This window comes from Acinonyx jubatus, chromosome B2 (assembly GCF_027475565.1).
Source record: "Acinonyx jubatus isolate Ajub_Pintada_27869175 chromosome B2, VMU_Ajub_asm_v1.0, whole genome shotgun sequence".
Lineage (NCBI taxonomy): Eukaryota > Metazoa > Chordata > Mammalia > Carnivora > Felidae > Acinonyx > Acinonyx jubatus.
In genome coordinates, this window is record NC_069385.1 from 125,857,898 (window position 1) to 125,866,605 (window position 8,708).

The 8,708-nt window shown below is 42.6% G+C and overlaps 1 pseudogene; it reads left to right on the top strand.

Annotated features, from left to right (window-relative positions):
- Positions 1–2,731, top strand: part of LOC128315786 (short coiled-coil protein-like) — a 49,558-nt pseudogene extending 46,827 nt beyond the window's left edge.
- The last annotated feature ends 5,977 nt before the right edge of the window (positions 2,732–8,708 follow it).

Consider the following 8,708-nt stretch of genomic DNA (forward strand, 5'->3'; position numbering starts at 1 on the left):
GCTGCTTTGTCCAAGGTCACAGAGAAATAAGTAAAGGAGGCTAGATTCAGACCATCACCTCTAGGATGGCAAAGCCCATTCTGATCACCCCAGAGCTTATCTCCCCCATGCCTCTATTCTGTGTTTTGATGGCCAGTCCCCTTTACTCACAGCTGCTTATTTCATCCTCAACAACCCTGCCAAGATACACTCTCATTTCTAATAAGGAAAAGAGGCTTTGAACCCAGTTCTCTTTGACTCTCAAAGGCCATGTTAGCACACTTTTGCAGATCTCTGTTTCTACCATTTTGATCACTGCATGTGGATTATTTGGTCTTGCCTCAGCTAGATTTGGTTTATGCACAATATTCTGGAAAGACCTACAGATGTACATTGTTTCATTGGCACTGGAATGCTGGTTAGAGCTTAACCTAGATCTTCTTAGTGATGATCTCTGGATCTGTTGACTGCAAAGTCTCCTTCATATTGGAAGACTTGAAGTCCCACACCTTGAAGTGCCTCCCCCTAAAATAATACATTGTCTTGTACATGCTTCCTTCTCTGAGAGCATCATGGGATTTTCCCTTATAAGCTTGGCATTGACTACCCAGGAAATCTTGTGTCAACTGCAAACTGGAAGATTTACACATATACAGTTAAATCTCAAAAGCAACTCTCTTTGAGGAAGAAAATCTCAGGAGTAACAAGTTCCCAGCTGAGTGGTTCCTCTGGGTACAAATTAAAGAGTCCATGAAAGAATCTTCCAGAGTTCCCCAGGCAGAGTGGGCTGAGCAAAGAGTTCGAAGACCCATCTTGTTGATGTTGCAGATGGCTAGTGAGCCCAGTGCTTGTCTTCAGGTAACTTAAAAGATTGAATAGTCTCAGGCAGACAGTCTCAATGACCCTGTGGAACTGGGAGCAGAGATAGTAAGAGTGAAGGGTGAGTCTTGCCTCTCTAAGAGGTCATGAGCACAGCAAACAAGAAATCCATACTGAGCAATCAGTTCATAAGCCAAGTGATGTCAGCAGTGTGAATGTCAGGATTATACAGAAAACCTATAGATCAGTGGCTTAAACAATATAGGGCTTTGTGTGCCTGTTTGTTTTGTCTCCCACATAAAAGTAGTCCAAAGATTGACAATCCATGGCTAAAATGCCAGTTCTGTGATGTCAACAGTGACCCTGACTGCTTCCTGCTCATGGCATCTACCCACAGGTGCAGAATGGCTGCTACAGCTGCTGTTCATGTTCCTGGCTGCAAGAAGGAAGAGCAGAGGGCAGACACAGTAACTTCAGCTTAAATCTCATTAACCACTCCCATCCACAAGGGAGATTGGGAAATGCAATTTTTCAGCTGGGGACCTCGTTGCCTTCCAAAAATTCAGATACTGAGGAAGAAAGGGGAAATGGGTGTTAGGTGGTTCATTATTGTCACTGCCTCACAAGGAACCTAATAAACTGCGCACACCTACAGGCAAGTCTTGGAGGCCAGTCTAGACTGTGTGAACACTTATTACCTCCCCTCACCACACACTGCCACTATCATAGACATCACCATTCTCCTCGATAATCCTGACCAGTTGGCAGAAGTCCATAGACTGAGGTTGAACCTATGTTAGCAGCAAGATGTTTGGCTACCACTTCTACCTGGGTCTGCTCTTTGCATCTTGCAGAGCCAGTTATCTTAACCCTAGCCCTGGCAAGTGGTTGTCTTAGAATTTGAGAGTATTATGCTCCCAATACCCAAGGGGAACACTGAGGATGTTTCTCTTCTCTCTGTTGTACCCTTTATTAGGGACACCCTGACCACAGAAAAACAACGATTAGATCCCTCCCACTCCCAGGACCTCCAACGGCCGACCATTTATCCAGGGTTTTGTACCCAGTGCCCAAGTTTGTTACTGGAGATAATGAATGCCAACACAGACGCAGTTGATGCTGAACATCATGTGGAACTGGAGGAAAAAACGACTTAGTAGTCAACTGTTGTAACTTCGGCACACACTTGAAGATCTCTCCACAAGAGTAGATGCAGTTAAGGAAGAAAATAGGAAGCTAAAATCAGACAACCAAGCTCTTGGACAATATATAGAAAACCTCATGTCAGCTTCTAGTGTTTTTCAAATGACTGACACAAAAAGCAAAAGAATGTGAAGGATTTACATCCCTTCTGTTTTATGGAATTGCCGCTGATCTGTTTTTTTCTTTAAAATGTGGATAGACTCAAAAAGTTATAGTACTTTTGTTTGTGGCCTAATTGAATATTTATGAAGATAATGTCAGATCTAGGCAAAATTAAGAACATAACAGAAGACTTCCATGAGTTTGTGTGATATATGTTAGTCTATGAAAACATGCAAATGTATTGTAGAGACTTTATAATTAGAAATGCATGTATGTATAAAATTTGAAAGTGAATGTTTTATCAAATTTGCTTTGATTTAGAGGTTTAGCACTGTCTTTTATTGTAGGCATAGTAAGAGATACAAGAAAATAACCACTGTGTTGTGAAAAGTGACCAAAATCATGCACTGAATACCCAGCTTTATGTACCTTGTCTACCATGTTGTGCCTCGTCTCCACTGGCTTCTTCCTTCCCATTTCCCTTCCCCTAAGGAAGAAATTGGTTTCACATTTGTAAAAGTAATTTTACTATTTAATCATCTGTGAGAGTAACCTGAGCTTGAATTGTTGAAACTTAGCCAAAATAAGGTATAATCACAGTTAGGGCTTACCATAGCAATAAGATAGGATTGTTAGTTTCTTTTTAATCAACTGAAAACAGAGCCTATAAATATGAAGATTCTTCTTTGCAACTGAATTGTCACATTGGAAAGGTTTGTTGTTAAAAACTTCCTTTTGCACAAAATAACCCATTTGGTATCTGAAAAGATGAGCTCTAGTTATATGTTTGAAATAAGAAATTTTGAGAAAAATGGAAATAGGATGGGAAAAGTACTTGGCATAGAGTAGTAACCAACTCCAAATGTTCTTACTCCAGAATTGTGTGATCTCTGGAACAGACAAGATCTTTTAGGGAATATATGTATGAAAGTAGATGAAATGTGACTAACCTTAAGTCAACCACATCTACAAGAGAACAGTGACAAAGAGTTTAGTCTCAAGGCTTATTTGTAGCACCCAGCAGATCAACTTTTGCAAAAGCCCTCTACAGTGTATTGGTATCAGAATCATGAATAAAATGCAAGAGTTTCACATGCATACTAGCTGATACTTTCTCAGTATTTTATCTCAACACTTCTCCCAGAATTTGCTGTTAACCTAACTACTTGGTTTGAAAGATTAGTCACTTTTTGGCAGCTTGTAAAAATTTAGTTTGTAGATTCCATTCGGTAAGAAATTTAGTATCAGAAGCCATATTAAAATGTTATGTAGGAAAAGGGTGCCTGAGTGGCTCAGTCAGTTAAGTGCCTAACTCTTGATCTCGGCTCAGATCGTGATCTCACAGTTCCTGAGATGGAGCCCTGTGTCGGGCTCTGTGCTGACAGGGTGGAGCCTGCTTGGGATTCTCTCTCTCCCTGCCCCTCCCCTGCTCTGTCTCTCTCAAAAATAAACTTTTTAATAAATATTAAATAGGACAAGAGATCCACTAAATCATTTTGGTTATTAGATTTGAGCTACTTTTAATCATGGAATAATCTTATGTTTGTATTGGTATAAGATTCAATGAATGACTTTAGTTGTATGAATATAATAGTTATATTGCAAACATCTTGTGTCCCTTTTGTGACCTGATTTACAAACATTTAAAATTGTGTTGCACTTTTGCTTTGCTGTTTAATAAAAAGCTGTTCCAGAGGGGGAAAGAAAAAGAAAGAAAGAAAAAAAAAACCCATGATTAAGTACCACTATGTACCAGGCACTGTGCTTAGTGTGAAGTTAACAAAGACCAATGGCATTTCTCTTCTTGAGTATTCAGAGACTCATGGAAACAAGCAAATACACAAAGAAATCACAGTCTGATCCAGGACCGCTGCAGTAGAGGTGTGAGGGAAGCCCAGGGACACCAAGAGTCCCTGACTGCACACCATTTGTCTTAGTCCCCTGTGGTGGCATTAACGGAATACCATAGACTGGGTGGCTTATAAACAACAGAAATTTATTTCTCAGTTTTGAAGGCTGAAAGCCCAAGATCAAGGTGCAGCAGATTTGGTGTCTGGTGAGAGCCTGTTTCCTGGTTCATAGATGGCTGTCTTCTCCCTGTGTCTTCCCATGACAGAAAGGACAAGGGGTCTCTGGGGGTCTCTTTCATAAGTACTCCACCCTTATGACTCAATCACTTCCCAAAAGCCTCTCTTCCAAATATTATCACCTTGGGAATTAGGATTTCAACATGTGAATTTGGGGGACACTAACATTCAGATCATAGCCCTGATGGATCCCAAGCTTTAGAACACATAAGAGCATCTGGGCAGCTTATAAAAGTGCAAGTTCCTATGTATTGTCACAGGGCTTCCAATATTATAGATCTGAAATCTAGACCTCCAGATTTGCCTAGTAATCTACTCTCTTTCTTCCCACAAAATCCTAGATAACGCGGACACAGTAGTGGATCCCACTTTGTGAAATTCTGCTCTAAGGGATGAGGTGAGATTAATATGCTGGAAAAAAGAAGGCTCAGAGGCAATCATTTGTGAGCTAAAAGTCAGGGCATTCCAGGTGGAGGGGATGGCTCTGGTGCAAAAGCCTGCCAGGGTCTGGTTTGTCTAAGAGAAATAAGATGCGGACTAGAACATGAGTCTGGAAGGTCTCAGGAGGTGCCAGAGCTACAAAGATGTGGAAATTAAGCTATATTTATAGCACTTCATACAACAGGGGTTTAACAATTTCCTTCTGTAAGAAAAAGCTATCAGTTGGGGAACTGGCTTTCTCAATGAGAACCACCATGCACTTGAATTGGTCTAGACTGACTATAAATGTGTCCCAGATCCCCTGCCCTGCCTTTTGTTCTCTCCTACACCCCTACCTCAGCTATCCCTACCCACCCCTCTTGGCCCTTTGCTCCTCTGAGAGTTGGCCTGTTCTGTTGTGTGTCTTTGGCTTAGCTATCTTCTGGTTTCTGTCTTTGTTTCTAAGGCCTGACAATTTAACATCTAACAATTTTCTCAGTTTTGTCCTGGCTGCCTCTGGCAAGCCAAATTAACCTGTTTGACAGTGAAAATGAGGGCTGTCCTCTCCATGGAGGCAATGGGGAAGCAGGAGATCCCCAGCCTGGACAAGAATTGCTTATCACTCTACTCCAGCTCTCTCATAGACAAGCCAGTAGAGTTGGCCAGTGTTCTTCCAGCTGGGGTACACACTTTCTGTAAGATTTGAACACTTTCCAAATGATACTCAGGCAAGGATAGTTATAAGGGCATCAGTGTCCACAGGTATTCTTTGCTAATATTGATCTGCTTGAAATGAACCTATGCTTAGAATATACCTTTCTCATGGGGTGCCTGGGTGGCTCAGTCAGTAAGCGTCTGACTTCATCTTGGGTCATGATCTCACGGTTTGTGAGTTCGAACTTTGCATCGGGCTCTGTGCTGACAGCTCAGAACCTGGAGCCTGCTTCAGATTCTGTGTCTCCCTCTCTCTCTGCTCCTCCCCCACTCACACTCTGTCTCTCTCTCAAAAATAAATAAACATTTAAAAAATTTAAAAAAAAAGAATATACCTTTCTCATTTTACAAAAGAAAGACATATCCCTTGCCCATACCAAATCTTGTTTTGGTTCTTTGCTGCAGGAGGGCTCTTGAAACAATGGGATAAAAAAAAGTTAATGATAAACCAAGTCCAGAGCTCATAAGGCTTTCTGTCCTTCCCTGTCTTATACATACTTCTGCAAGAAGGCCATGTTGGTCCATGGGGTCTCATAATTCAGAATATACAAAGCAGCATAAGCTTGTGATGTTGATCCTTTAAAATGTAATTTTTGCAGGACAATTGGATTTTCCAAAGTATGATAAATCAAACACACAAACAAAAATTTCACCTGGTATCTTTCAGATATAGTGTGCTTTACTCAGTAATGAAAATTTGTTTTATCCAATAATACAAAATATTTATCAAATTATAGTCAATCCTCATTTTATTTCAATATATAAAATAGTTACATTTTCTATCTCTTATTAATAAGAAATAAACTTATTTTTAAAATGTGTGGAGGTGCCTGGGTGTCTCAGTCAGTTAAGCATACGACTTTGGCTCAGGTCATGATCTCACAGCTTGTGGGTTTGAGCCCCACCTCAGTCTCTGTGCTGACAGCTCAGAGCCTGGAGCCTGCTTCAGATTCTGTGTCTCCCTCTCTCTCTGCCCCTCCCCCCCTCAAATAAATGAACATTAAGAAAATTGAAAACGTGAAAAATTTTAGATGTCAAGTTAAAAATGTGTAAAGAGCACGTAGATTTTCAAAATTCTTTTGCAAAGTGTTCAAGACAATGCTTGAAGACGCTGGAGTAGGATACTTGCCATCAAGGATCATAGCTGTTTTTATTATATTTCCATGTGTGCTGGGTTTCTGCTGTGCACCAGGCACAGTGAGCCTTCTTTGAAATACTGTCTCTCTGTGCCCAAGAAAATGCTCAGTCTCCTGGTGGTGGGTTATCTGGTCTCAAAGAGCTCTGCTGTCAGCCTTCCACACTGAGAAATATGTGCATCAAACTCCAGGACAAGGAGTTGTGACTCTCACAGAAGATTGTCCTGAGAGGGCGGCAGGAACCCAGTCGCATACCTGGGGCCTCGTGTGCTCTGGTGTCCAAGTGCATGCAGGAAATGGCAACACAGGATGAGCCATACTCGAGTGCTGCAGTCTCCAAGGTGAGGTGCGTGTTCCCCTGGGTGTGTGCCAGGGTTCCGAGAGCCAGGACACAACAGGGCACACATGAAGTTCACAAGTAATGGAATGTGCATGCACACTGGGAGTGGTGCTCCAACGTGTCATCCCACAGGTACACAACATGCGGAAGGTGTGGATCGGGCCCATGAGCCAGCTGTGAGATCAATGTGGGGCATCATCCACCAAGCCACCGTGGAGGAAGCTGGGCTTGAGTGGAACTTTGAGTGATAGATAGGATGTGCATAATTGGAGAGAAGAATCAGTCAGGCAGACATTTATCGAGCAGCTGGTCTATGCTCAGCTCTGCTCAGGATGCTGAGGAGTTGGGGTAGGTGGATACAAATTTGATAAGGGAGTCCAAGCACAACAAGGGAATCCAGGAACAAACACTGGGAACATTCAGGTCTCACTGCAAGGAAGTATGTGATTAAGGCCTTAAGGCCTGCATCCCTGGTGCAGTGAGCACCCCAAGAATTTGGAAGTGTATCCCACAGTGGATCTGATAGGTTAGGGATGAGGGGTGGCCTTGTATGGGAGAATAACCTGAGGAGGGCTAAGAAGGGTAAACAGGGTGTGGATGGTGGGAGAGAGGGAGGGGCATCCCAGGTAGAGAAAACAACAGGAGCCCGGGCTTGGCATTGAACTGACCTGCTGTGTTGAACAGTGAATGGCTGTGAAATGCTAAAAGACAGGGCCAGCCTGGCTGCTAAAAAATGGTCACTCCTTCAGTGTGCAAACATTTTCAAAGCACCTACTTACCAGATACTGCAGGTAGCCAGTGAGGAAGACTGCTCAACTGTCACCCTCACAGAGGGATGGTGAGGAAGGCTGGGAAGAAGAGGTTCAGATCATTGAGAAGCAGGTCTTATCAGATCTGGGAAACATGAACAGCCGGAAACCTCAGGGCACCTGTGTGGGGTGAGAGGACATTTGGAAAGTAGGATTATGGCAGCATGGGGATGGTCTCAAAAACCAACGAGAAGCAACTAGTCTTTATTCCTAATGCATTTCACGTTGTGGAGCATGAAGCTCTTACATGCTCTTCACTAGGGAGATGGCTTCTTGCTATTTAGGCCCCATGAGGACCCACATAATGGCAGTGTGCAGGACAGGTTTGGACAGAGAGGGAGTGGAAAGCAGTTAGGGAGACGTTACACAGCCTGTATTGTTTGGTTCTGGGCCCTCAGGAAAGACAAATGCATCCATGCAGTTGATTTAAGAAAAGATTTACATCACAGCTGCATAGACTCACATCATTGTCGCTACTCACACCCTTCCAAGGGAGAACTTTGCACCCCCATGGCAGAGAAGGGACTGGGGGAAGAGACATATATATAAATTTTGATGGAAAGCAAACAGATAATATTATCATTCTGAAAATATGATCCAATTTTCCAATATTTGTTTCAAGCTGTCATCAGCTTCCTTCCCTTTGTGTTCTTTTTGCTTTCTTTTTAAAAATGTTAAAGTTCTTGGGGCACCTGGCTGGCTCAGTTGGTTAAGCAGTTGACTCTTGATTTCTATTCAGGTCATGATCTCATGGTCTGTGATACCAAGTCCCACATAGGGCTCTGCACTGGCAGCACAGAGCCTACTTAGGATTCTCTCTCTCCACCCCTCTCTCTGTCTCAGCCCCACTTGCTCTCTCTCTGTCTCAAAATAAATAAACATTTAAAAAATTTTTAATGTTAAAGTTCTTGTGATTCTTTTAAAAAGAAATTTTTAAAGTTTATTTATTTTTGAGAGAGACTGAGACAGAATGCAAGTGGGTTAGGGGCAGAGAGAGGGGGAGACACAGAATCCGAAGCAGGATCCAGGCTCCGAGCTGTCAGCACAAAGCCCGATGCGGGGCTCAAACTCACGAGCTGTGAGATCATGACCTGAGTTG